The 27,613-nt window shown below is 38.7% G+C and overlaps 1 long non-coding RNA gene across 1 annotated transcript; it reads left to right on the top strand.

Annotated features, from left to right (window-relative positions):
- Nucleotides 1-23,375: 23,375 nt before the first annotated feature.
- On the top strand, nt 23,376-23,937 carry LOC309511922. The gene is made up of 2 exons (XR_014210825.1): nt 23,376-23,620; nt 23,693-23,937. It is a non-coding gene; the product is annotated as an uncharacterized lncRNA (long non-coding RNA).
- Nucleotides 23,938-27,613: the final 3,676 nt, after the last annotated feature.

The raw sequence follows: 27,613 nt of genomic DNA, 5'->3' as shown, positions 1-27,613 counted from the left end.
TCTCGTTTGATCTCAGATGTTTTAAGCAACGTACGAAGAACGGGCCCCAGTTGCTATGACAGCAAGTCCAGGATGAGCGACGAAGACCCAAACAATCCAAGATCATGCCAAATCGCCAACAATCAAATCCAGCTAACTGAGTTCTTCGACGCTCATCCTGGACTTGCTGTCATAGCAACTGGGGCCCGTTCTTCGTACGTTGCTTGAAACATCCAAGATCAAATTATGAGACATCCAAGGTGATATCATCGGCCTAATCATGATCTAACTAATTCGTTTCTTCGAACACACCTGCCAGTTATGATTAGTATAGCTGGATTGAGTTATCTGAGATAACTGCGCGTTCATGCGCTGGTTTAAAAGGGGATATGTATCGATAGTAGAAACATTGATCAGCAACGCTGCTATTGGCTGCTCACCATGGCCAAAGAGCGCGCACAGTTTTTCTCCGCAGCAGAGCAAGAGTTATTGAAGGTTATGCAGAATATGAAACCTTAATTAAAACGCCAGGGAACACCTCAAAGTGTGCAAAAGCCAGGAGAGAGGGCTGGCAAAAAGTAGCAGACAAATGAAATGCGTAAGTGTTCCATGTTATGGTTATATCACTTATTACAGTGTATATTCTTGTATTTTAATCATTTCATAATTGCTTAATGTCAGAGCCACCTCAGGACCCACTAGAACAGTGTTCTTCAACCCTGCTCCTGGAGGACCCCCAACACTGCACGTTTTCTTTGTCTCCCTAATCAAACACACCTGATTCAACTCATCAGCTCATTAACCCATGTGATAATGAGTTGATGAATTGAATCCGGTGTGTTTGATTAGGGAGACAAAGAAAACCAGCAGTGTTGGGGGTCCTCCGGGAGCAGGGTTGAAGAACACTGCACTAGAACATGGGAACAAGTAAAAGGGAAGTACAAGAATATTCTTCAAAATGGTAATCTTTTCTACTTCTACTGTTCTTTGTCTCTTTTACAAAAGAAAAGCACCGTTAAATGTGTTTGTCTGTTTATAACAGCAACCAAGAAAAAGGCTGAGCTGAAAAAAAAAAAAAAACAGGTGGTGGTCCTGCTCCCTCACATTATACCACATTATACCCCAGCAGTAGAGCTGGCCCTGGGGTTAAATGTGAACCGACCCATTGTGGAGGGCATCCCTGGGGGCAGCTCTTCCTCAGACCAACAGCCAGGAACCAGTAGCAGCAACACCTTCATTACTGGTAAATGAGCTTTAAATGATCTTGCTACACTGTAAAATATATCTTTTTTTTTGCCGCATTAAATTAAGTAGGCCTATATAATCCAAATGGCTGGTACAGTAATTTCAGCTGTTAAATATTGAGTAGTGATCAATTGCTTTGACTTGTGAAGGTGAAAACTGCTGAACTTAATGTAAGAATATTTTGCCATGAGTTACTGATCACATTTGTTCATATAGTGTAGTTCATTGTAATGCCATTGTGTTTCCTCTTTTGTGCAGTTTTACATAATACACCAACACTTGTACCTGTTCCCAAGAAAGTAGTGGCTGAAATGTGTGCAGTAAGTGGACTTTTTCTAACTTTACATCAAAAGGGAAGAAAGTGCAACACTTTGTAATGCCCATTTGTTTCCATTGCACAGGACAGTGAAGAAACCCTCTCAGATGACTGTCCTTTGGAGGAAGTACTTGTAAGTGCATAAATAACTTTACTTCATTTATAGTAACTTGTGTACATATTATTTCTGACTGCAATATGAGTTGCAGGAGGAAAGGCCTACTGCACAAAGTGATACAGAGGTGGGCAGTGTAGTAACCTACTTGTACTTTTTATTTTTGTTGCATGAGGCTTGTGTTGACAGTTCTTTTTTATTTTTTTTAAATTTTTTTATTCTTTTTATCCAAACATGGCACAGGGTGATATCCGTATATAAACGGAATCTACAACAGAAAATTTAGTATTTTGACCTGAAAAAACAGAAAAATGAAGGGGAGAAATAGAACTTGACACCTTAAAGAAGAAAAAACTGGCACTAGAGATTGAGTTGCTTCAAAAGGAACTTCAGAGTAAGTGCTAAATACACTATTTCACACAGAGTACTATTGCTGACCTTGGATAACAATATATCTTATTGCAGGCAAAAGATGACCATCATTGGCTTTTCTTGACAAAGAATAATTGAAATAAAACTCAAGGAACTAAGCATGTTGTCTTGTCTTCTATTCATTTAATGAAGGTTTTTGTTTAGAAAAAAAATAAATAAAAAATGGTGTTCCACAATTCTGTCCCGTGCAGCTCTGCCACTAGGTTGGTCCAAGTGCACTGGCTGGAGGTCATCATCAGGCTGCACCTCCACCACAGGGGTCCTCTCCTTTCTGATGGTGGCACTATTGTGGAGTATGGCACATGCAACAATAATGTCACAGGCCCTGTCAGGTGCAACCCTCAGACACTGAAATCTTTCCTTTAGTTGCCCAAAGGTCATTTCAATGCGTGCCCTTGTCCTGGCTAGAGCTGCATTGAAACGGGTTTGGGTCAGGGAATGGCGTCATGAAATACTGCCTGCAGGTATAGCCCCTGTCACCAAGCAGGATCCCGTCGTAAGCACCTGGAAAAATGCAGTTTTGTTAGGCTCAGAATAAATGTATGTAATACAGTGAGCTTGATATTAAATATTTCCTTACCACGTTCAAATAATGTGCATAAATGTGACTCTCTGAAAATCCTGGAGTCATGCACAGAACCAGGCCATTTTGCTTCCACATTTGTGATGTAGGACATGGAGTCACACACCATCTAAGATATTTTTAATCAGTCAACTGCATACTTTTTGATTACATTACTTTTTGTATTATTTGATATATTCTGGACTCGCTTCTCCAAGGTAAATGGTGAATTGTTTGATGTCAGGCTGCATGCTCAGAAAGCGGCAGTGGATTGTGCAGCGTGAGACCACCTTCAGCGACAGGTTCTTGTCGTAAAAACGGACAAGACATGGCTGCGAAAGACTTCCCGTATCACCTCCGCTTATAAAGCCGGGATCTAATCCTGTTAACATGAAATAAGCCTGCTCCCGAGCAGGTTTAAGCTTGGGCACCTGCTGCTATGACAGCAAGTCCAGGATGAGCGTCGAAGAACCAAACAATCCAAGATCATGCCAAATCTCCAACAATCAAATCCAGCTAACTGAGTTAGCGACGTACGAAGAACGGGCCCCTGGGGCCTGTTTCAGAAAGGAGGTTCAACTGAGTTGACTTACCCTGAGATGGGAAACTCTGAGTTTTCGGTTACAGAACAGCGGAAATTAGTTAGTTCAATCAACTCTGAGTTGACTGACTCTGAGTTAAGCGCGTGCACCACCACTATAAAAAGCCATTATCAATGGAGTGCAGATATTATGAGTCACCATGGTAACAGCGCCAGACAAAAAGAGGTCTGCATATTTCTCACCAGCTTCTGCAAGCGTAAGAAGACATATTATTATTTTTTAAATATCGGCTGCAGCAGCGAAGGACAACTAGAGTTAGCTAGGGAGAAAATAGTTGCTCGAGTCAATGCGTATGTTTACATTTTAATTAGTTATACAGTGTTGGGTGTAATTAATTACCAAGTCATCTAAATACTGTCATTTAATTAAAGGGATTACTCTTAATTCTTCTGTAATTTGAAGTAAAATCTGATGTAATTGCATTAGACTATAGAACAATTCTGTATATTTAACATACATTTTTAAAAGGTATATTTTTTATGTAACCTTCTCCCTCTACACACTTTGGTCAATTCAAGAATAATCCATGCAATTGTATATTGTTTATTTGAAAGCATTAAAAGTGCAGTTTCTTGTCTCTCCTTGTATTGTTCAAGTGGTTGAGGTTGATATGGGATTTATTAATAAGTAGACCAATACTTTCTAAAGATAGTCATTATTACATGAATCTAATTACACGGTTGAAGATGTCATTTGTAGTTAGTAATTAATAACTATTTTAGAGTAACTTACCCAACTGTTATAATATCAGAGGTGAAACTGGAAGAACAGTATGTTATTCAACCTAATTTTAATTTTCATGGGTGCAATCCTGCAGGTATTAAAAGAACATGGCAGCAGCTGAAAATTAAATATAAGAACATAATTCAATCAGGTAAGGTTTGAGCATATCATGGGTGTAGGGCTACCTGAATTTACAAATATTTGACATATTAAATAACTAAATAGCATCCCAGTGGCTAGCAGTGCAGCAGCATTTTTGGCTGGGGGAATTCCTGGAGGGACTTCAGAGCCAGTCACTCCCGAAGATCCAAGGGCCTTCATAAAATGTAAGAGGTTTACATATGTGTTATTTCTTATATAGGCTATTTTTGATATTTCCATTTATTTTACTTTGGGTTGGGTTTTTTGTTGGTCCCAACAGATTCCGATGGTAATATCTGTCTTTTGGAGCCTCCTGTCCCAACAAAACCTGCAGGCAGTTGTAAGTAGCCTACTCAATACACCAGAAATTATGACAAATAGTGTTATAAAGTGTACTCATCTTCACAGGACGATGGGGATAATGTTATGTGTCACATCAAACAATCTACACATTCAGATTTTTTCACATTTTTATGTGGAGTAGAATCTAAGTTTAAAGCTAACTATAAATGGGTAGTCTTATCTCTCCCCCCCGCCCCCAAAGTGGAAGAACAGCAGGAGGACGGTCCATCAACTTCTGTTGCACAGATGAACAGAGTTCAGTGATTTTCAGTAAATGCCACAGTTTAATTCTGTAGAATTTGTTTAGAACTACATTATGTAACTCTAATCTACTACTGTATATTCAGTTGCCAGTTAAGGAGTTAATAGACTTCATCTTATTTAAAAAATTGAAAAAAAAAAAAACAGTAAAAATAGCAATATTGTATTTATTAATTAAAGATTAATTTTATTAATAAAAATGTACTGAAAGAATGAATGAGGTGTTTAAACACCACTTCCTCTTTAAAAAAAGGGGAGGAGACCGAAAGAAACTCTGGGTTTACCGAAGAAAACCTGCTCCCGGCCAGGTTAGGTTCACAGAGTAAGTTACCATGGTAACTGACTCTGAGTATAAGTTACCTCTCTTTCAGAAACGGGCTTGACTTACTCTGCTTTCTCAGGTTTAACATACCTCCCATTCTGAAACAGAAAACCCAGAGTTTCCCTCATTTCAGGGTTAACATACTCTGAGTTTTCACTTAACCTCCTTTCTGAAACAGGCGCCCCTGGTCTTTTCACGATCGGATAGCTATCCGATCTGAGAAAACGCATGAAGTGGCCAGGTGTAAACAGCCCCAGAAATCATTCTAATATTCTGATTTATTATGAGTGTTGGAAACAGTTCTGCTGCCTAATATATTTGATGAATAAAAGGTTAAAAAGAACTGCATTTATTAAAAAATATATATAATTTCTAATAATATAAATCTTCTTTACTATCACTTTTTTTAAAATCAATTTAACACATCCTTGCTGAATAAAAGTATTGATTTATTTAAAAAAAAATAAAAAAAAATACTGACCTCAAATTACTGACCAGTAGTGTATATTGTTGTTACAAAAGATTTCTATTTTTAAAAAAATTGCTTTTTTTTATTTTTATTTTTATTTTTTTTACTTTTTATTCATCAAAGTATCCTAAAAAAAGTATCACAGGTTATGAAAACATATTAAGCAGCAGAACTGTTTCCAACTTTGATAATGAATCATCATATTAGAATTATTTCTAAAGGATCATGTGATAGACTGGAGTAATGATCCTGAAAATTCAGCTTTGCATCACAGAAATAAATGATCATTTAAACCAATTATTTTAAATTGTAAAAATATATCACAATATTACTTTTTTTTCTGTATTTTTGATCAAATAAATGCAGGCTTGATGAGCAGAGGAAACTTCTTTCAAAAACATTAAAAATACTAATACTTATACTTGCCCTGTAATACATGTATTCTTTGTTTTAGATGTTATTAACTTAAATTCTTATGAATAATAAAAATGTTGTAATGTCTATTTGTTATTTATGGCCTGTACGCCTCATTATTGATCTGAGCTTCTACATCTTGAATTCGAATAACATTCGATAAAACATAATTGCTGGATTATTTTGACTATAATATATAAGCAGATGAAACATAGTAGGCCTATACACTGTTTATCACAGATTACTTTGGACCAAAGTTACCATATTATAATTAATTATTATATAGTTCTATTCATTCATTTTATTTAAATTAGCACTGGTTAAAATGTATAAAGCATGAACAAGATATGAAACAATATTTATTAATAATACACAGTTTAAATATCACAAATATCAAATTGTATTTTCATTTGCGTCCTATGCTGGCTAATTACGACGTTTAACCTGTTATCATAATGAAATTCATGCATTTATTTGTCATTTAAACTGATGCAAACAGGGAAAGAGAGTAGAAAACACTTATTATCCTGTCGCCCCCTCTAGTGGACAGCATTAAGTATTACGGCCTTCATTGCTCAGATAACTCAAGTCGATGGATTTTTTGGGAAAGTCTGACCAGTTAGAAGCAAGTTAGACCAGTCTGAGGGTCTGAGCTGAGTTTGGTGAAGCATCAAAGTTCTAGGCGGAGTCAATTTCTCATAATAATAATAACAATTAATCCCAAACCTGGTAATTTTGTCAGTATTTAATTTACGTTCACTGATTCTGGCTTCTCTCTTTTCTGTCTCTTTCTTTTCATGTGAACTGAGCAGGCTACACATGCTTAAATTCAAAAAATATAAACTTTATTTCTATTCAAAATTATTTATAGCCCATAGGCTATATGTCACACACGCCTACCTGCCTTTTGATGTAAATAAAAGACTAGAGTGGTAAATGTTACGGACATATTATCATGGTACAGTTCAGCCTATTATTGATTTTTATTTCCACTTCCCTTTTATCCAAAGAGACGGAACTATTTGCACTGTATTTATCAATGGGAGATATGCTAATATAATCTGTCATATACTGTGGCTCACATTAATGGGGTTGCTTGCAAGTCGCAGCAGCACGAATTACTTGACCAGCAACATATTTCTAAATCAAATAGTGTGTGTAGTTAACAGTGAGTGGTGGTTTCAGACATTATTTCATTAAAGGGCATTTGTTAGTGCCGCACTCGTAGCCTACTGACTCTTATTCTGCCTGACAGAAAGAAAAGCTCACAGCTTACTGAAGGCGGAGCGGTTTGACCAATCAGATGAAAGGGGCGTTTCAGCGCCGCCCACGTGTGCAAATGAAATATCGAACCCATAAACCGACTTGTAAACCATAAACGAAAAATGAAAAATCTAGCCAAAATCTAGCCAAAAAAAAAACGAATAAACGAGCTGGTTTTCATTTCTCCTTATTCCATTCTAAACAGGAAATGAAATGATCAAAAAGTGCACGGACCCTATGACTAGATGTCGCCTTGGCTACGGCAGTTTGGAATATTCTGGGCTCATCTGATTTTTTTGTACATAGCATAACCTACTTTTGTTATGATTTTAGTATCATAATGATTAATAAATGCACGCACAATTATCATGAACTTGATTTGAACAAAGGCCTATCAACTTGTGTGTGCAAAATTCAGAATTAAATGAATGTGCAGCAATTTGTACAAATAGAGAGTCTGTAGGCCTATACTGTTGTAGCCATTAAATAAGCGCATTTATTTTCATATTTGTTCAAATGTTATAATGTTATTTTTTTCCCCATGTATGTTGATTTATGAAAAGTGAACAGCACGAGTAAAAGTGAATTTCGTTTTGTATAAATTGTATCTTAATTTTAATACATTTTTCATCAGCCTGTATTTAATAAATAAGATAAATAAGATTTAATAAATAATAATAAAAAAATGATAATCTTGCATTGCACGTTAACTGGAGCGCATCTCATCCTAACTTAACGAAACTCATTGTATGCCTCACACACAGACATGAGAAATACATCAAATACACAAAGCTTGAAATGTCTTTAAACGAAATAATTCAAAACGAAAAGAAAAAGGCTACTCTCTGATTATGTAATCCATTATGTGCATTTCTCTCTATAGGCGCGTTCACTATACGGCGATCGTCAACTTCATCTTTGCAGCCGAGTCGACACTGTCAGAAAACACTAGATTATAAAAAAAAAATCAATGCACGCGTCACCGGATTTACAAATGCACATCTTGTTGCACCCACACATATTATGTCGAAATAACGAGATATTATGTTGAAATAACATTATTAATAATAATACATATTTTAGAATATTTGATTGAATGCTGAATGTTGCGCTTGTTCAGTTAATAAAATTCAAACTTTAATTGTGATCATTAAAATAATTGAATATGAAATATTTAGTGTCCAAGTTTTGCTAATTAATTTATTTATATATGTAAGGCATTCGTTCCAATCAACTGCCTTAGCCAAGGCCACTGGTCTAGTGTATATATCTATGACTTGATCAGTCAAATGAAATACAATAAACGTATAAATAAATATTACAAATTAAAAACCGATCGGAAATGTGGTCCAATTTTCTAATACTATTATTTGATGACAACAATAGATTTGTAAAACAAAATCCAGCCATTTGTGTTTTTTTGTTTAGTTTTTTTAAAGCAAAAAACCAAGCTGCACCCTTTTTTAAATGTCATCTTTCATTCCGAAAGAGAATAATGAACGGGGCGATGTACAGATTGTAAATATTTAAAATGATTGAATGATTTGATTGTGTCATTATGATGAAGAAACAAGGCAAAAAATGTCAAAAAAACCATTTGTGGAAGGCATCCGAACCCGGCCAGATCAGCAAGTGCATCAAGGCAACCACGATTAGCCGGTGCACCAGCCAGCAAAGTGATTCATAGTGCAGCAGATTAATGGCATATTTCAAGAGAATCGTTCAAATTGGTATAGAAGCATGAAATTTGGCACAGATACTCTCTAAGGGTCACTTTTTGGGAAAAAGGCGTTGGCCACCGAAAAATTCAACATGGCGGCCATTTTTTCAAGATGGCCGCTATTTCTGTAAAATGCTCATTATGTCAATTGTTAAAACAGTGATGTAGGCATAACATTTTGTGAAAATACTCTCTTCAGAATGTTTTTTTGGAAAACGGTGCTTGTCCCTCAAAAATTCAAGATGGCTACCAGTTTTCAAGATGGCCGCCATTTCTCTTGAATCCTTACATCTTTTTTTCAAATGGTGCTGCTATCATGAAATTTGGTACAAATATTCTTCAAGGAACATTATCATGGAAAAAGGTGTGTGCCGCTCAAATTCAAGATGGTGACCATTTTCAAGATGGCCACCATTTCTGTCAGAGCTCAATTTAATGTGTTAAGGAAGGTTTTGTTTAATAGAGTGAACGTCATTACACAACCAGGGCACACTGGTGACTTAACTGCTGTGGAACTCAGCATGGGGTTCAGTGTCAGCTGATCTAGTTTTACTTACACTGTAGTTCTTGACTAGTAGTAATAGTATAGCTAAGTTTAGTGTCCCAAATGCTGTCTACCAGCCCCTCATCAATTAGCTAGTAATAGATGTAGTTAGATAGCCGCACCTGAATTGACAGGTTGTGCCAGCGCGGGAGAGCCGAGCCAAGGGTAAGCGGGGCAATACATGACTTGTTCATGTATGCTTACCTGGAAGGTGTACAGATCACACGGGACTTAAATGGCACTGGATGAATGATCGGGCTAGGTGTAGGTGACCCGTACCTAGTTGTATCCCATACCTGAATGTGTACTATGTCTATGATTGAGGTGGTAAAAGGATAACCCCTCGGCCTTAATCAGACAACAAACCCCCAAAATGGCAAATGAAAATCCCATGTCAGCCAAGAGGCCAACTGATTGGAAGAAATGTTGTCTTTGTCAGACAGACACAAAGGAACCCCTCCAATCACCACCTACCCATCATGTTTCTCAACATGATGGCTATAAATTGATTGCCACCAACATTCCACTCTTACACAAGATGAACAAAATGCCAATGACCCTGGACCTGGAACGACTGGATGAAGGTGGTGGTATAGAAGCTTTGAGAAGGAACCAAGCGAAGTATCACTACAATTGTCGACTTCGGTTCAACAACACAAAGTTACTTCGTGCCCAGAAGCAACAATCCGATGCTCAATGTAGTGAGATAGATGAAGGCCAAACAAAGCATCGCAGAACCATGATGCAGAAAAGTCTAGATGATCAGGTTTGCTTTCTTTGTGATAACATATCTCCTGAATCTGACCTACGTCAGGTAATGACACTGCAACTGAATGACAGACTACATGAATGTGCACAAACACTGAATTATGCTAAATTATTGTCTCAACTAAGTGGTGCTGATGCCATTGCACAGGAGCTGAAATACCATCAATTGCGTCTCATTCATCTTTACAACAGAGAGAAACCTCAGAAGGCTTGAGAAAGAGTCACAGAGTGAAACGATTCAACCAGCCATCTTTCCTATGGCTCTTTCTGAACTGGTCACCTATATTGTTGAAACCAGTCTCAATTCTGATGGTCCTTCCGCCTTCCGTCTCGCAGATACAGTGGGGAGAACAAGTATTTGATACACTGCTGATTTTGCAGGTTTTCCCACTTACAAAGCATGTAGAAGTCTGTAATTTGTGAAAACTGTGAGTGACGGAATCTAAAACGAAAATCACATTGTATGATTTAAGTAATTAATTTGCATTTTATTGCAAGACTTCTGATGTATTTGATACATCAGAAAAGCAGAACTTAATATTTGGTACAGAAACCTTTGTTTGCAATTACAGAGATCATTCGTTTCCTGTAGTTCTTGACCAGGTTTGCACACGCTGCAGCGGGGATTTTGGCACACTCCTCCAGACCTTCTCCAGATCCTTCAGGTTTCGGGGCTGTCGCTGGGCAATACAGACTTTCAGCTCCCTCCAAAGATTTTTTATTGGGTTCAGGTCTGGAGACTGGCTAGGCCACTCCAGGACCTTGAGATGCTTCTTACAGAGGCACTCCTTAGTTGCCTTGGCTGTGTGTTTCAGGTCGTTGTCATGCTGGAAGACCCAGCCACAACCTATCTTCAATGCTCTTACTGAGGGAAGGAGGTTGTTGGCCAAGATCTCGCGATACATGGCCCCATCCATCCTCCCCTCAATACGGTGCAGTCGTCCTGTCCCCTTTGCAGAAAAGTATCCCCAAAGAATGATGTTTCCACCTCCATGCTTCACGGTTGGGATGGTGTTCTTGGGGTTGTACTCATCCTCCTTCTTCCTCCAAACACGGCAAGTGGAGTTTAGACCAAAAAGCTCTATTTTTGTCTCATCAGACCACATGACCTTCTCCCATTCCTCCTCTGGATCATCCAGATGGTCATTGGCAAACTTCAGATGGGCCTGGACATGCACTGGCTTGAGCAAGGGGACCTTGTGTGCGCTGTATGATTTTAATCCATGATGGCGTAGTGTGTTACTAATGGTTTTCTTAGAGACTGTGGTCCCAGCTCTCTTCAGGTCATTGACCTGCCGTGTAGTTCTGGGCTGATCCCTCACCTTCCTCATGATCATTGACTCCCCACGAGGTGAGATCTTGCATGGTGCCCCAGACCAAGGGAGATTGACCGTCATCTTGAACTTCTTCCATTTTCTAATAATTGTGCCAACAGTTGTTGCCTTCTCACCAAGCTGCTTGCCTATTGTCCTGTAGCCCATTACACAGCTCTCTGGTCTTGGCCATTGTGGAGAGGTTGGAGTCTGTTTGATTGAGTGTGTGGACAGGTGTCTTTTATACAGGTAACAAGTTCAAACAGGTGCAGTTAATACAGGTAATGAGTGGAGAACAGGAGGGCTTCTTAAAGAAAAACTAACAGGTCTATGAGAGCCGGAATTCTTACTGGTTGGTAGGTGATCAAATACTTATGTCATGCAATAAAATGCAAATTAATTATTTAAAAATCATACAATGTGATTTTCTGGATTTTTGTTTTAGATTCCGTCTCTCACAGTTTCAGTGTAACTATGATAAAAATTACAGACCTCTACATGCTTTGTAAGTAGGAAAACCTTCAAAATCAGCAGTGTATCAAATACTTGTTCTCCCCACTGTATGTGCAACCTGTACCAGCAGCGTATCCTTTTTCTAACAGTGGCACTTCCTCTCTGTGGACTACACCTTGCCGTGGTGGAGAGGCTTGTGTACTCCAATGAACCTGAGACCTATGCCGGTGGGGATTTTATATCCCTGGCAAGTTTAACTAAGCTGGACAGGTCAAAGGAGAGGAGGCAGACAAAGCAGACATTATGACTATTTGACAGAAATGGTGGCCATCTTGAAAATGGTGTCCATCCTGAATTTTTGAGTGGCACATACCTTTTTCCAAAAGAGTGTTCCTTGAAGAGTATTTCTGCCTAATTTTATGCTTGCATCACCATTTGAACACTTGAAATAATTAATATTCGACAGGAACGGTGGCCATCTTTAAAAATGGCGGCCATCTTGAATTTTTGAGGGACAAGCATCTTTTTCTATTAACATGTCCTTTAGAGAGTATTTGTATAAAATTTTATGCTTGGATCACTGTTTGAATAATTGATATAATAAGCATTGAATAGCAATGGCGGCCATTTTGAAAAATGGCCGCCATATTGAATTTTTGAGTGGCCAACGCCTTTTTCCAAAATAGTGGCCCTAAGAGAGTATCTGTGGCAAATTTCATGCTTCTATACCAAAGTGAACGATTTTTTTACTAATCTGCTGCACTATTCAATGGTTCATAGGTGTAGCTCGCAGCCTCATCGCCCTACCCTCCACATCTTAATGAGTGTACAGGCGGTTATTTATATAGGGCAGATAAGAGCTGTGTTTCTCTTCGACGGTAACTGTAAATTGAATTCAAGCTGCGATTTTTGAAGTTGGATATACTCGCGCGGGCAAATACAGATGTGTTAAACACGATAAGAACACAAATTGTACCTTTATTCGTTAATACAGTCGGTATTTCCCACAATGATTCTGCTTTGCTATTGGCCCACGTCACGATCAGTAAGCGCTGCTATTGGCGGTCACGATTATTAAGTATGAAAATGAAAATTCTGTCAGTAATTCCTCACCCTCATGTTGTTCCAACCCCTTCGTTCATCTTCGGAACACAAATTAAGATATTTTTGATTAAATGACTAAATTGGACTATATTAACGATGTGTTTAATGAACTTTTCTGGGCCAGCAAGTTTCAAAGCCTTAGAAGCCTGAAGAAGTCTCGTTCCGAACACATCGCGATATTTGGCATCAGTTCACGTGTGTCAGATGTTGGTAAGTAGTAAATACGCTGTCCGAATAATGTGTGATATATAATGTATTTTCTGTTTGTCGATATTAATCAGATTAGCTCACGTTCAGTCACGGCATTATATCTGTCATCTCCGTCCACTGAGGCTTTGCGTTTTATTGCTTTCTAATTCAAAACAGGGTGATTAAGTTACACTGCCTGTCACATGACGTGAGCATAGGCCTAAAGACCTTAAATCAGTTAATCATATTCATATCAGATTAAAAGTAGTACAATTAGTTCCAAAGTTGTATTTGTAGTAGAAGCACAGTACAAACAACACTTACCATGCTTTTACCACATTAACATTAGTTTTACTGTGGTAAGTGTAGTAAAAAGACAGTAATCACAAAACTTACCATGCTTTTACCACACTATTGGTAGTTTTAATGTGATACTTATTGTAAATGCACATTAACCACAACGCTTACCATGCTTTTACCACAGGAATGATGTAAAACAACATAATGATATTTTATTTTCTCTTTTTTCAGCTGAAAAGACCAAAAGGACCTTTCGGACTATTATTGTTTGAGGACAAGTAAACGGAGGAGACAGACAGCTGCAAAGGCAAATATTCGCAATGGTATATACATGTGTTGGTTCGAACCCTAAATCAAACATTTTATCAAGCATTTGTTGTTTCTTAAACCTTTTCTCGCAAAACCCATAGCCCAATCAGTACGAAGATAGTCTGAAAGTCTTAATAATTCACAAGATTTAACAAGTTGTCAAATTCGTACGATACTCGTACATATTTGTATACTCGTACACACACTGTCAGAAAGTTGATATTAATTGCATTGTATTGATTACAATTAGTGATGCACCGATGTGAAAATTGAGGCCGATACCGATAACCGATATTAATATTGCTGTTATGGCCGATACCGATATTTGCCGATGTCGATATCTCTGTATAGAATTTTTTTTTTAATGATTATCAAATAAAGAGCTATTTTCCAAAACACTTTTTTTTTTACTTTAGAAATGACTGATATTGGGCACCTTTACCTGTGTGCAAAATATGTCACATACGACACACATGCATTATACTGCATTGCATATACAGTATGTGTGCTGGTCAACTTGTCTAAAATTAAGAAACCCTTAGAAAACAGTAAAAAAAACACACACAAAAAACAGGAACATTGTGTAAAATTAAGATAGGCTACTTTATTTATTATTCCAATATCCAAATATCGAGGGCTTGGAACCAGAGGGGCGTAAGTGGCATTTGACAAACTTTACAGGAGAGCCAAAACAAAATTGACCACACTTCAATCAACTGTATTTATTAACCTTCAACCACAACATTGCAACCACATACATACTTATATGAGTAAGTTCTTAAGTGAACATATTATGGAATATTAACACGATGAACATTCTAAAACCTTGCAAAATCTTGAAAATATGGCAAAAACATCAAATACGCCTTTTTGGCACCAAACATTTCCAATTCTTCTAAAGAAAAATAGGGCGTATCTGCTGATCAATGCAGAAATGATTGGTCAAAACATTGGTTAAAAACACTCTAACTTCATAACTTTTCATTTTATTTAAAATACTGTATACATAGTCATTTCATCATTTCAAACTGTTTAACATTTCATTTCTAACCGTTTAATTTCAATTCTCATTTATGAGTTCACATTCATGTCAAACAGTTTAACATTTAATTTCAAACAGTTTAATTTCTCTTGTTTATTACACATTTCACTTTTTAGTTCACTTTAGTTGAACTAAAAAGTTCACTCACTGCCCACTGTCAGAGTGTTATAGAACTCTGCATAACAGTGAGGAATACTCCCATTGGTGCACAGGGTGAGTAGGTCTTTTTTCTTTAAGGCACTGATCACTGGAGGATTTTCATACAATGAGCTGGGGTGTGTGGTTCCGGTGCCTCTGGTGCCTCTTGTTGCCTGTTGTGCCACCGTCAGTTTTCGGAAGGTTGGGGCGGTGAAATCATACTTGAAGAAGATTTTTTTTGGTTCATCTTTCGTGTAGCGGAACCATTTAATCTTCTGCCAATGAACTGATTGTCCCTCCTCATCTTTTGTTCTGTTTTTGAGTATGTGGTTGGAGAGGGACTTGAAGTCCAGAAAGTCCTTGTGTTCAAGTTCATGTACACTGTATGGGTCGTTCCTTCTTGCCATTCTCACAAGTGTGTAGTAGCCATCAGTAAATAGAAGTATGGGAGTAAATAGAAATGGGAGTAAATAGAAACTTTTCTTCTTGCAGTTTCCACTGCAGCATGCACACTATCACACTCCATGTCTAGTAGCCATCCATGATGGCTACTACACACTTGTGAGAATGGAAAGAAAGAACGACCCATAGTGTACATGAACTTGGACACAAGGACTTTCTGTACTTCAAGTCCCTCTCCAACCACATACTCAAAAACAGAACAAAAGATGAGGAGGGACAATCAGTTCATTGGCAGAAGATTAAATGGTTCCGCTACACGAAAGATGAACCAAAAACAATCTTCTTCAAGTATGATTTCACCGCCCCAACCTTCCGAAAACTGACGGTGGCACAACAGGCAACAAGAGGCACCAGAGGCACCAGAACCACACCCCCCAGCTCATTGTATGAAAATCCTCCAGTGATCAGTGCCTTAAAGAAAAAAGACCTACTCACCCTGTGCACCAATGGGAGTATTCCTCACTGTTATGCAGAGTTCTATACTGTTCGTTGCTCAGACTCGCTCTCCCAGTTTAAAACTAGATTAAAGTCGCATCTCTTCAGCCAGGCATTCATATAATCCTACAGTTCAAACTACAATCCGGCCTGTAGCTCATAAATGCCAGAGGAGAACTGGCCCCCGACTGAGCCTGGGTTCTCCCAAGGTTTTTTTTCTCCATTAGGTCACCTGATGGAGTTTTAGGACACCATTAGGTCACTTGATGGAGTTTTTCGGTTCCTTGCCACTGTTGCCTTTGGCTTGCTCAGTTGGGGATATTTTGGGGATATTTAATTTAATTTTATCAATCAATAAATTCCTCTTGAAACAAACATTGTTGTATTATTTTAATTTAATACTGTGAAGCTGCTTAGATACAATCTGTATTGTGAAAAGCGCTATACAAATAAACTTGACTTGACTTGACTTGACTTGAATCGTATGGTAAATTAACTTATTTATAACTGTCTTAATTTATGTTTCAAGAACAATAGTAATTGCACATAGAGTAAGTCGAGACTTTCTTGTTTTACAGCAGAGAAGGAAGACCAGTCCTTATATCAACGCAAGCTAATCGAATAAGTCCTTTGTTTCGGGTGAGGAAGGAACATCTGGTGCCCAAAGAAGACAGAAAGCTGCGCGAGTCCATTGGTATGTCTTGTATTGAAACAATGCTGTAATATGTAGTTCATAATTTGATGTTGACAATTTTACATTGTACAGGTTATCACTTGGTTTTTGACCAAGTGAAGCTCTTGAAACAAGTGACAGGAGAGTATGTAACTTGTCTGGAAAGTATCAGAGTCGCATTTGGCACGCGTGCCTTAGGTTGCCGACCCCTGGTCTAGCCTATAGTCTATGGTACCAATCACGTTAGTGAAGCCTGAGTAACATATACTGTAATCGGCATGGTCATGAATGCATGATCTTCATAAAAAATTATGATAGCCTAAAAAAAAACTGCTTAAAAAAAAAACTGCTTTACAACATTGGGTCTTAAAGGTGCTGTATGTAGCTTTTCTACTAAAACGAATCCTTTTTTTATTGCCTGTGTGTGAAGGGGTTGTAATATCACATTAAAATGATCCACTTTTCGGGTTTTGCTATTACCTCTGAAAGCAAGTATTCTTATGTTTATGTGAAGGTGCCGGGTCGGATTTACCGCGAAATCCAGTGACGTCACCTGCTGCATCCCGAGCCTCTCGCCTCGTCTAGCCTACTGATTTTGCACTCAACAGCGACGACACTGCAACTTATGACATGGACTTATGACTTATGCAACTTATGACATGTCTGATAACACTAAGAAACGACCTGCTCCCAGCACAACACAGACTCCAACACAAACTCCACATATTGATAAAAAAAACAATAAAACGTTTTTTTCTTTCTGCTGAAGCTCGTATTAAAGGCCAGACGTGAATCGGATGAACTTCGGGTGAAAAAACACGGATCAACATCGGCAGGGCGTTTGAATCATGGAGAGACCTTATCTACAAACCTAGAATGTATACATTTCCTGAAGAAAATGTGAAGTAGTGCTTGCAGTGGCAAAATTCGGCACGGTTGATAGGGTTCCATTCTTATCATGGTACGAGCATGGAGCATTAGTTCAACGTCAAGCTGATAAAAGTAGCCTATTATTGTAACGTTGCAGTGGGAGTTTACCTGAGTTTCTAGCATGTTGTGGGATGCTCTCTCTGGTGTGTTGCATGACGCGTCTCAGTCTGGCCGGTATCCACAGTGCTCGCTCATAAATTCGAGCACGCGCAAGAGCACGCGCTTGTCAACTTATTGGTTGCAATCTGAAACATCACCGCTAGAGGCCGCTGAAAACTACATACAGCTCCTTTAAGTGGCTTGGAAATGCCACAAAAAAACCTAAAACTGTTTTTATAAACCTAAAAGCGCCAGGTAAACTCCGAATGACACGACAGACAGCACTTTCCATCAAGTTCTCCGCATCTCCAATAGTGTAAAGGAAAGAGCCACTCGCAAATAATCTTAAGGCAATGCAAACAGTTTGTGCTGTAGTTAAAGCCCGACTCCGACAAGTCGAAAATAAGTGTGCGTTTCCAACAAATTAATCATGTAAACGACAATCTCACCAGTCACGAGAAAAAATATATATCTCAGAAAGTGCACTATTGTAACGCAAAATCTCAGTTCTTCGTACCTCAGGGCCCGTTCTTCGTACGCCGCTAACTCAGTTAGCTGGATTTGATTATTGGCGATTTGGCATGATCTGGGATTGTTTGGTTCTTCGACGCTCCTCCTGGACTTGCTGTCATAGCAACAGGTGCGCAAGCTTATTTCATGTTAACAGGATTAGATCCCGGCTTCATAAGCGGAGCTGATACTGTACCAGCCATTTGGATTATAGACATACTTAATTTAATGCAGCAACAAATTATTTACAGTGTAGCAAGATGATTTAAAACTCATTTACCTGTAATTAAGGTGTTGCTGTTACTGGTCCCTGGCTTTAGGTCTAAAGGCCTATTTATACTTCTGCGTCGAACTTACGCCGTAGCTACGTCGTAGGCTGTGCTTAGCGCGCGTACCCTTTGGCGTACCCTGATGCGCACCTCTCCAAAAATGTAACAACGCGTCAATTCTACGCGGACGCAAGCGCTGTGATTGGTCTGCTAGAACCCCTCCCTCGGGTTTCACATGGTCCCTCTGCATGAGTAATTGCACGTCAACGCGGACAACGACGCAGAAGTATAAATTAAAACCAACGCGTTGCCTACAGCGTAGAGGCTCCGGCGTAGGTCCGACGCAGAAGTATAAATAGGCCTTAAGGAAGAGCTGCCCCCAGGGATGCCCTCCACAATGGGTCGGTTCTCATTTAGCCCAAGGGCCAGCTCTTCTGCCGGGGTATAACGTGGGGGTGCAGGACCACCACCTGTTTTTTTCTGCTCCGCCTTTTTCTTGGTTGCAGATAACCATAAACAGACAAACACATCATTTAAAATGTCTTTGCTAAAAGAGACTAATCAGTAGAAGTAGAAAAGATTACCAGTTTGAAGAATATTCTTGTACTTCACTTTTACTTGTTCCCATGTCCTAGTGGGTCCTGAGGTGGCTCTGACATTAAGCAATTATGAAATGATTAAAATACAAGAATATATACTGTAATAAGTGATATACCCATAACATGGAACACTTGCGCATTTAATTTGTCTGTTACTTTTTGCCAGCCCTCTGTCCTGGCTTTTGCACACTTTGATTCCCAGTGTTCCCTGGCGTTTTAATTATTTTTTCAAACTCTGCATACCCTTCCAGTAAAAATTGCTGCTCTGCTGCGTTGAAAAACTGAGCGCGCTCTTTGGCCATGGTGAGCAGCCAATAGCAGCGTTGCTGATCAATGTTTCTACTATCGATACATATCCCCTTTTAAACCAGCGCGTGAACGCGCAATAATCTCACTAACTCAATCCAGCTATACTAATCATATCCGGCAGGTGTGTTCGAAGAACCAAATTAGTCAGATCATGATTAGCACGATGATATCATCTTGGATGTCTCGTTTGATCTCAGATGTTTTAAGCAACGTACGAAGAACGGGCCCCAGTTGCTATGACAGCAAGTCCAGGATGAGCGTCGAAGACCCAAACAATCCAAGATCATGCCAAATCGCCAACAATCAAATCCAGCTAACTGAGTTCTTCGACGCTCATCCTGGACTTGCTGTCATAGCAACTGGGGCCCGTTCTTCGTACGTTGCTTGAAACATCCAAGATCAAATTATGAGACATCCAAGGTGATATCATCGGCCTAATCATGATCTGACTAATTCGTTTCTTTGAACACACCTGCCAGTTATGATTAGTATAGCTGGATTGAGTTATCTGAGATAACTGCGCGTTCATGCGCTGGTTTAAAAGGGGATATGTATCGATAGTAGAAACATTGATCAGCAACGCTGCTATTGGCTGCTCACCATGGCCAAAGAGCGCGCACAGTTTTTCTCCGCAGCAGAGCAAGAGTTATTGAAGGTTATGCAGAATATGAAACCTTAATTAAAACGCCAGGGAACACCTCAAAGTGTGCAAAAGCCAGGAGAGAGGGCTGGCAAAAAGTAGCAGACAAATGAAATGCGTAAGTGTTCCATGTTATGGTTATATCACTTATTACAGTGTATATTCTTGTATTTTAATCATTTCATAATTGCTTAATGTCAGAGCCACCTCAGGACCCACTAGAACAGTGTTCTTCAACCCTGCTCCTGGAGGACCCCCAACACTGCACGTTTTCTTTGTCTCCCTAATCACACATACCTGATTCAACTCATCAGCTCATTAACCCATGTGATGATGAGTTGATGAATTGAATCCGGTGTGTTTGATTAGGGAGACAAAGAAAACGTGCAGTGTTGGGGGTCCTCCGGGAGCAGGGTTGAAGAACACTGCACTAGAACATGGGAACAAGTAAAAGTGAAGTACAAGAATATTCTTCAAAATGGTAATCTTTTCTACTTCTACTGTTCTTTGTCTCTTTTACAAAAGAAAAGCACCGTTAAATGTGTTTGTCTGTTTATAACAGCAACCAAGAAAAAGGCTGAGCTGAAAAAAAAAAACAGGTGGTGGTCCTGCTCCCTCACATTATACCACATTATACCCCAGCAGTAGAGCTGGCCCTGGGGTTAAATGTGAACCGACCCATTGTGGAGGGCATCCCTGGGGGCAGCTCTTCCTCAGACCAACAGCCAGGAACCAGTAGCAGCAACACCTTCATTACTGGTAAATGAGCTTTAAATGATCTTGCTACACTGTAAAATATATATTTTTTTTTTTTTTTTGCCGCATTAAATTAAGTAGGCCTATATAATCCAAATGGCTGGAACAGTAATTTCAACTGTTAAATATTGAGTAGTGATCAATTGCTTTGACTTGTGAAGGTGAAAACTGCTGAACTTAATGTAAGAATATTTTGCCATGAGTTACTGATCACATTTGTTCATATAGTGTAGTTCATTGTAATGCCATTGTGTTTCCTCTTTTGTGCAGTTTTACATAATACACCAACACTTGTACCTGTTCCCAAGAAAGTAGCGGCTGAAATATGTGCAGTAAGTGGACTTTTTCTAACTTTACATCAAAAGGGAAGAAAGTGCAACACTTTGTAATGCCCATTTGTTTTCCATTGCACAGGACAGTGAAGAAACCCTCTCAGATGACTGTCCTTTGGAGGAAGTACTTGTAAGTGCATAAATAACTTTACTTCATTTATAGTAACTTGTGTACATATTATTTCTGACTGCAATATGAGTTGCAGGAGGAAAGGCCTACTGCACAAAGTGATACAGAGGTGGGCAGTGTAGTAACCTACTTGTACTTTTTATTTTTGTTGCATGAGGCTTGTGTTGACAGTTCTTTTTTATTTTATTTTATTTTTTTATTCTTTTTATCCAAACATGGCACAGGGTGATATCCGTATATAAACGGAATCTACAACAGAAAATTTAGTATTTTGACCTGAAAAAAACGAAAAATGAAGGGGAGAAATAGAACTTGACACCTTAAAGAAGAAAAAAATGGCACTAGAGATTGAGTTGCTTCAAAAGGAACTTCAGAGTCAAGTCAAGTCAAGTCAAGTTTATTTGTATAGCGCTTTTCACAATACAGATTGCATCAAAGCAGCTTCACAGTATTAAATTAAAATAATACAACAAAGTTTGTTTCAAGAGGAATTTATTGATTGATAAAATTAAATTAAATATCCCCAAAATATCCCCAACTGAGCAAGCCAAAGGCAACAGTGGCAAGGAACCGAAAAACTCCATCAAGTGACCTAATGGTGTCCTAAAACTCCATCAGGTGCCTTAATGGAGAAAAAAAAACCTTGGGAGAACCCAGGCTCAGTCGGGGGCCAGTTCTCCTCTGGCATTGGATAGAGGCCGGATTGTAGTTTGAACTGTAGGATTATATGAATGCCTGGCTGAAGAGATGCGACTTTAATCTAGTTTTAAACTGGGAGAGCGAGTCTGAGCAACGAACAGTATCAGGAAGACTATTCCAGAGTTTTGGAGCCAAATGTGAAAATGCTCTCCCTCCTTTGGTGGTTCTGGATATCCTAGGTATGACCAAAAGCCTTGAATTTAGTGATCTTAAAGAGCGCGATGGATTATAGGGCGATAGAAGATCCGTTAAATAGACTGGAGCTAAGCCGTTTAGGGCTTTATAAGTCAGTAGCAATACCTTGTAATTAATACGGAACTTTATAGGTAACCAATGCAGTGATGATAAAATCGGTGTTATATGATCATATTTTCTTGATCTCCTAAGAACTCTAGCGGCGGCATTTTGGACTAACTGTAGCTTGTTTATTGAGGATGCAGGACAACCAGCTAATAAAGCATTACAGTAATCCAGTCTCGAGGTCATGAATGCATGAACTAACTTTTCTGCATCAGAAACTGATAGCATATTACGTAGCTTAGCAATGTTTCTAAGGTGGAAAAAGGCTGTTTTTGTAACATATGAAATATGATTTTCAAAAGACAGGTTGCAATCGAGTATAACACCCAGGTCTTTTACTGTAGAGGATAAAGTAACAGGACATCCTATGATGTTAAAGTTGTATTGTGCGAGGTTTTGTGGGCGGTTTTTTGAACCGATAAGTATTACCTCTGTCTTGTCTGGATTTAATAAAAGAAAATTACGCGTCATCCAATCTTTTATATCTTTAACTAGGGTTGGGCATCGAGAACCGGTTCCAACTGGGAACCGTTTAAAAAATAACGATGCCATTGGAATCGTTTAGAAAATTTGTTTTCGATTCCGATCATCGGTTCCAAACGCGCAAGTTTTGGTTTCCATAGTGGCCACTGGATTTCCGGAAGTGCTTGCCGCGCCCACTTGTTCTGTTGCAGGCATGGAGCACGGTAAGCGGCGCTCAAAAGTGTGGCTTTATTTCACCTTAAAAAAGCCTGGGTCGGCAGAGTGCAACACATGTGACAAACTTATTTCTTGCACGGGCGGATGCACTACAAATATGACTAAACACCTAACGTTACGCCTGCATGGTGTACAAAATTTACAAGGAGTGTAGCGTGTTCGACATATGTCCACTGTCTCTGCGCGCTGGTCCACTGTCTCGTCCTCCTCAGGCAACCCTGCGCGACCAACGTTAGTAACGTTGCCAGGATCGAGTGCAAAATAATTAATCTGTAATGTTTTTTATTTTGAATAGAAATCATCACTCATAAAGCGTCATTCACGTCTTCTCCGGTTTATTTGTGTTCACATACATGCAATAAACAGCATCCGCCAGGGCTCTTAATTCAATGGTGCGCATATTTGGAGAAATAATGATTTATCATCACATGTTTGTAAAATGATTTGCGTCAGTTTATGATATCAGCGCTCTCTCATTCGCTGTACAGCTGTCAATCATCTCACGTGGACCAACGTGATATGAGGTATTTTTTTTTAAATGAATAGAGAATGTTTATAGTATACGTGTTAAGCAAGGTAGCTATTAGCTGCATATAAAATGCTAAATATAACATATTTCAACATCTTTTTTTTTTAACTTAAAACCATTTTAAACCGCGACCGGAATATGATACAAATCAATGGTGTTTTAAAGTGAGCTTTTATACATTGAGTTAGTTATGTCCAGAGAGTCCAGACCAGGGTGCAAGTTCTGCATAAATCTGTTTTTTGGTCTGGTGCAGAGGCATTCCTAATTTTCTCCCACGTGGGCTGCAGCTCCCAAAACTAAAACTAAATCAAAATAAAATGTTCCTCTGTGAAATGAGCCTGTGACAGGTTTTGACTCCACCCCTCAAAGAATCGGAATCGAGAATCGAAAAGAACCGAAATCGAAATGAAGAATCGGAATCGGAATCAGAATCGTTCAAATCAAAACGATGCCCAACCCTATCTTTAACACACTCTGTCAATTTGGAAAATGTAGCGTTTTCATCCGGCCGTGATGAAATATATATTTGAGTGTCATCAGCATAACAATGGAAACTAATCCCATGTTTCCTTATAATATTTCCAAGTGGCATCATATATATTGAAAATAACAGAGGGCCTAATACAGATCCCTGCGGCACTCCATAGTTTACTGGAGTTATGATCGATTTTTCTCCATTTAAATAGACAAAATGGTAGCGGTCAGATAGGTATGATTTGAACCAGCTTAGTGCTTGTCCTTGAACACCAGTATCATTTTGTAGTCGATCTAAGAGTATTGTGTGATCTATAGTATCGAACGCAGCACTAAGATCAAGTAAAACTAGTATTGAGATACAGCCTTGGTCAGAAGCTAAAAGTAAATCATTTGTGATTTTAACGAGCGCAGTTTCAGTGCTATGATGCGGTCTGAATCCAGACTGAAACTTTTCATAGATATCATTTTGTTGCAAGAAAGATCCCAGTTGAGCGGACACCACTTTTTCTAATATTTTAGACATAAATGGAAGATTTGAAATGGGTCTATAATTTGCTAGATTATTATGATCTAATTGTGGTTTCTTAATGAGAGGTTTTATAACTGCCAGTTTAAATGTTCTTGGAACATGACCTAAAGATAAAGATGAGTTAATAATATTGAGGAGAGGCTCTTCCACTACAGGTAACACTTCTTTCAGTAGTTTAGTTGGTATAGGATCTAATAAACATGTTGTTGTTTTAGATGAAGTGATAAGTTTATTTAACTCTTTTTGTTCTATAGTTGTAAAGCACTGTAATTGTTCTTTCGGGGTGATAATTGAAGCTGAATTATAAGGCGCGATTGAAGATTGAACGTTTATAATTGTGGTTCTGATGCTTTCTATTTTCTCAGTGAAGAAGTTCATGAAATCATTACTACTGAACTGTAACGGGATATTTTGTTCGGGTGACGTCTGTTTATTTGTTAGTCTAGCCACGGTGTTAAATAGAAACCTTGGATTGTTTTGGTTGTTTTCTATTAGTTTGCGGAGGTGCTCAGCCCTGGCCGCTTTTAGGGCCTTTTTATAACGCGACATACTGTCTTTCCACGCGATTCTAAAGACCTCTAAATTAGTTTGTTTCCATTTACGCTCTAAAATACGGGTTTCTCTCTTTAAAACATGCGTAGTATTGTTATACCATGGTGCTTTATTTTTCTCTCTGACCTTTTTTAATTTAATAGGTGCAACCACATCCAATGTTCTAGAGAGAATGGTGCTCATAGTGCTAGTTAGTTCTTCTAGTTCATCTGTTTGTTTGGGTTCAGGCAGCAGCTGAGACAGATTAGATAAGCAATTTGAGAAGTTATCTATGGTGGATGGGAGGATTGTTCTGCCTGGTTGATAACGCGACGCCGCATGACATATTACAGCAGTACGTAATATGCAAGTTACCATGTAGTGATCAGTGACTACGGTAGCCAAGGCTAGAGATAATAGGGATGTTTTTCTAACATCTAAGAGCGTAACATTTAGTACAAGTACTTCAAATGAAATAAACTTATAACCCGTTTTCTGAGTAACATTTAGAATATCTTTATAAATGGTTGCAACACCTCTGCCACGGCCAATCAGACGGGGCTCATGCTTATAACAGTTTCCAGGAGGAGTAGACTCATTAATACCGAAATAATCAATCAATCATTCAAGAGTAAGTGCTAAATACACTATTTCACACAGAGTACTATTGCTGACCTTGGATAACAATATATCTTATTGCAGGCAAAAGATGACCATCATTGGCTTTTCTTGACAAAGAATAATTGAAATAAAACTCAAGGAACTAAGCATGTTGTCTTGTCTTCTATTCATTTAATGAAGGTTTTTGTTTAAAAAAAAAAAAAAAAAAAATGGTGTTCCACAATTCTGTCCCGTGCAGCTCTGCCACTAGGTTGGTCCAAGTGCACTGGCTGGAGGTCATCATCAGGCTGCACCTCCACCACAGGGGTCCTCTCCTTTCTGATGGTGGCACTATTGTGGAGTATGGCACATGCAACAATAATGTCACAGGCCCTGTCAGGTGCAACCCTCAGACACTGAAATCTTTCCTTTAGTTGCCCAAAGGTCATTTCAATGCGTGCCCTTGTCCTGGCTAGAGCTGCATTGAAACGGGTTTGTGGTCCGGGGTTTGGGTCAGGGAATGGCGTCATGAAATACTGCCTGCAGGTATAGCCCCTGTCACCAAGCAGGATCCCGTCGTAAGCACCTGGAAAAATGCAGTTTTTTTAGGCTCAGAATAAATGTATGTAATACAGTGAGCTTGATATTAAATATTTCCTTACCACGTTCAAATAATGTGCATAAATGTGACTCTCTGAAAATCCTGGAGTCATGCACAGAACCAGGCCATTTTGCTTCCACATTTGTGATGTAGGACATGGAGTCACACACCATCTAAGATATTTTTAATCAGTCAACTGCATACTTTTTGATTACATTACTTTTTGTATTATTTGATATATTCTGGACTCGCTTCTCCAAGGTAAATGGTGAATTGTTTGATGTCAGGCTGCATGCTCAGAAAGCGGCAGTGGATTGTGCAGCGTGAGACCAGCTTCAGCGACAGGTTCTTGTCGTAAAAACGGACAAGACATGGCTGCGAAAGACTTCCCGTATCACCTCCGCTTATAAAGCCGGGATCTAATCCTGTTAACATGAAATAAGCCTGCTCCCGAGCAGGTTTAAGCTTGGGCACCTGTTGCTATGACAGCAAGTCCAGGATGAGCGTCGAAGAACCAAACAATCCAAGATCATGCCAAATCTCCAACAATCAAATCCAGCTAACTGAGTTAGCGACGTACGAAGAACGGGCCCCTGGGGCCTGTTTCAGAAAGGAGGTTCAACTGAGTTGACTTACCCTGAGATGGGAAACTCTGAGTTTTCGGTTACAGAACAGCGGAAATTAGTTAGTTCAATCAACTCTGAGTTGACTGACTCTGAGTTAAGCGCGTGCACCACCACTATAAAAAGCCATTATCAATGGAGTGCAGATATTATGAGTCACCATGGTAACAGCGCCAGACAAAAAGAGGTCTGCATATTTCTCACCAGCTTCTGCAAGCGTAAGAAGACATATTATTATTTTTTAAATATCGGCTGCAGCAGCGAAGGACAACTAGAGTTAGCTAGGGAGAAAATAGTTGCTCGAGTCAATGCGTATGTTTACATTTTAATTAGTTATACAGTGTTGGGTGTAATTAATTACCAAGTCATCTAAATACTGTCATTTATTTAAAGGGATTACTCTTAATTCTTCTGTAATTTGAAGTAAAATCTGATGTAATTGCATTAGACTATAGAACAATTCTGTATATTTAACATACATTTTTAAAAGGTATATTTTTTATGTAACCTTCTCCCTCTACACACTTTGGTCAATTCAAGAATAATCCATGCAATTGTATATTGTTTATTTGAAAGCATTAAAAGTGCAGTTTCTTGTCTCTCCTTGTATTGTTCAAGTGGTTGAGGTTGATATGGGATTTATTAATAAGTAGACCAATACTTTCTAAAGATAGTCATTATTACATGAATCTAATTACACGGTTGAAGATGTCATTTGTAGTTAGTAATTAATAACTATTTTAGAGTAACTTACCCAACTGTTATAATATCAGAGGTGAAACTGGAAGAACAGTATGTTATTCAACCTAATTTTA

The sequence above is a fragment of the Leuciscus leuciscus genome, assembly GCF_965113295.1.
Source record: "Leuciscus leuciscus genome assembly, chromosome: 13".
Taxonomy (NCBI): domain Eukaryota; kingdom Metazoa; phylum Chordata; class Actinopteri; order Cypriniformes; family Leuciscidae; genus Leuciscus; species Leuciscus leuciscus.
Note: the sequence above shows the minus strand (reverse complement) of the source record. Positions and strands in the feature narration are given on the sequence as shown.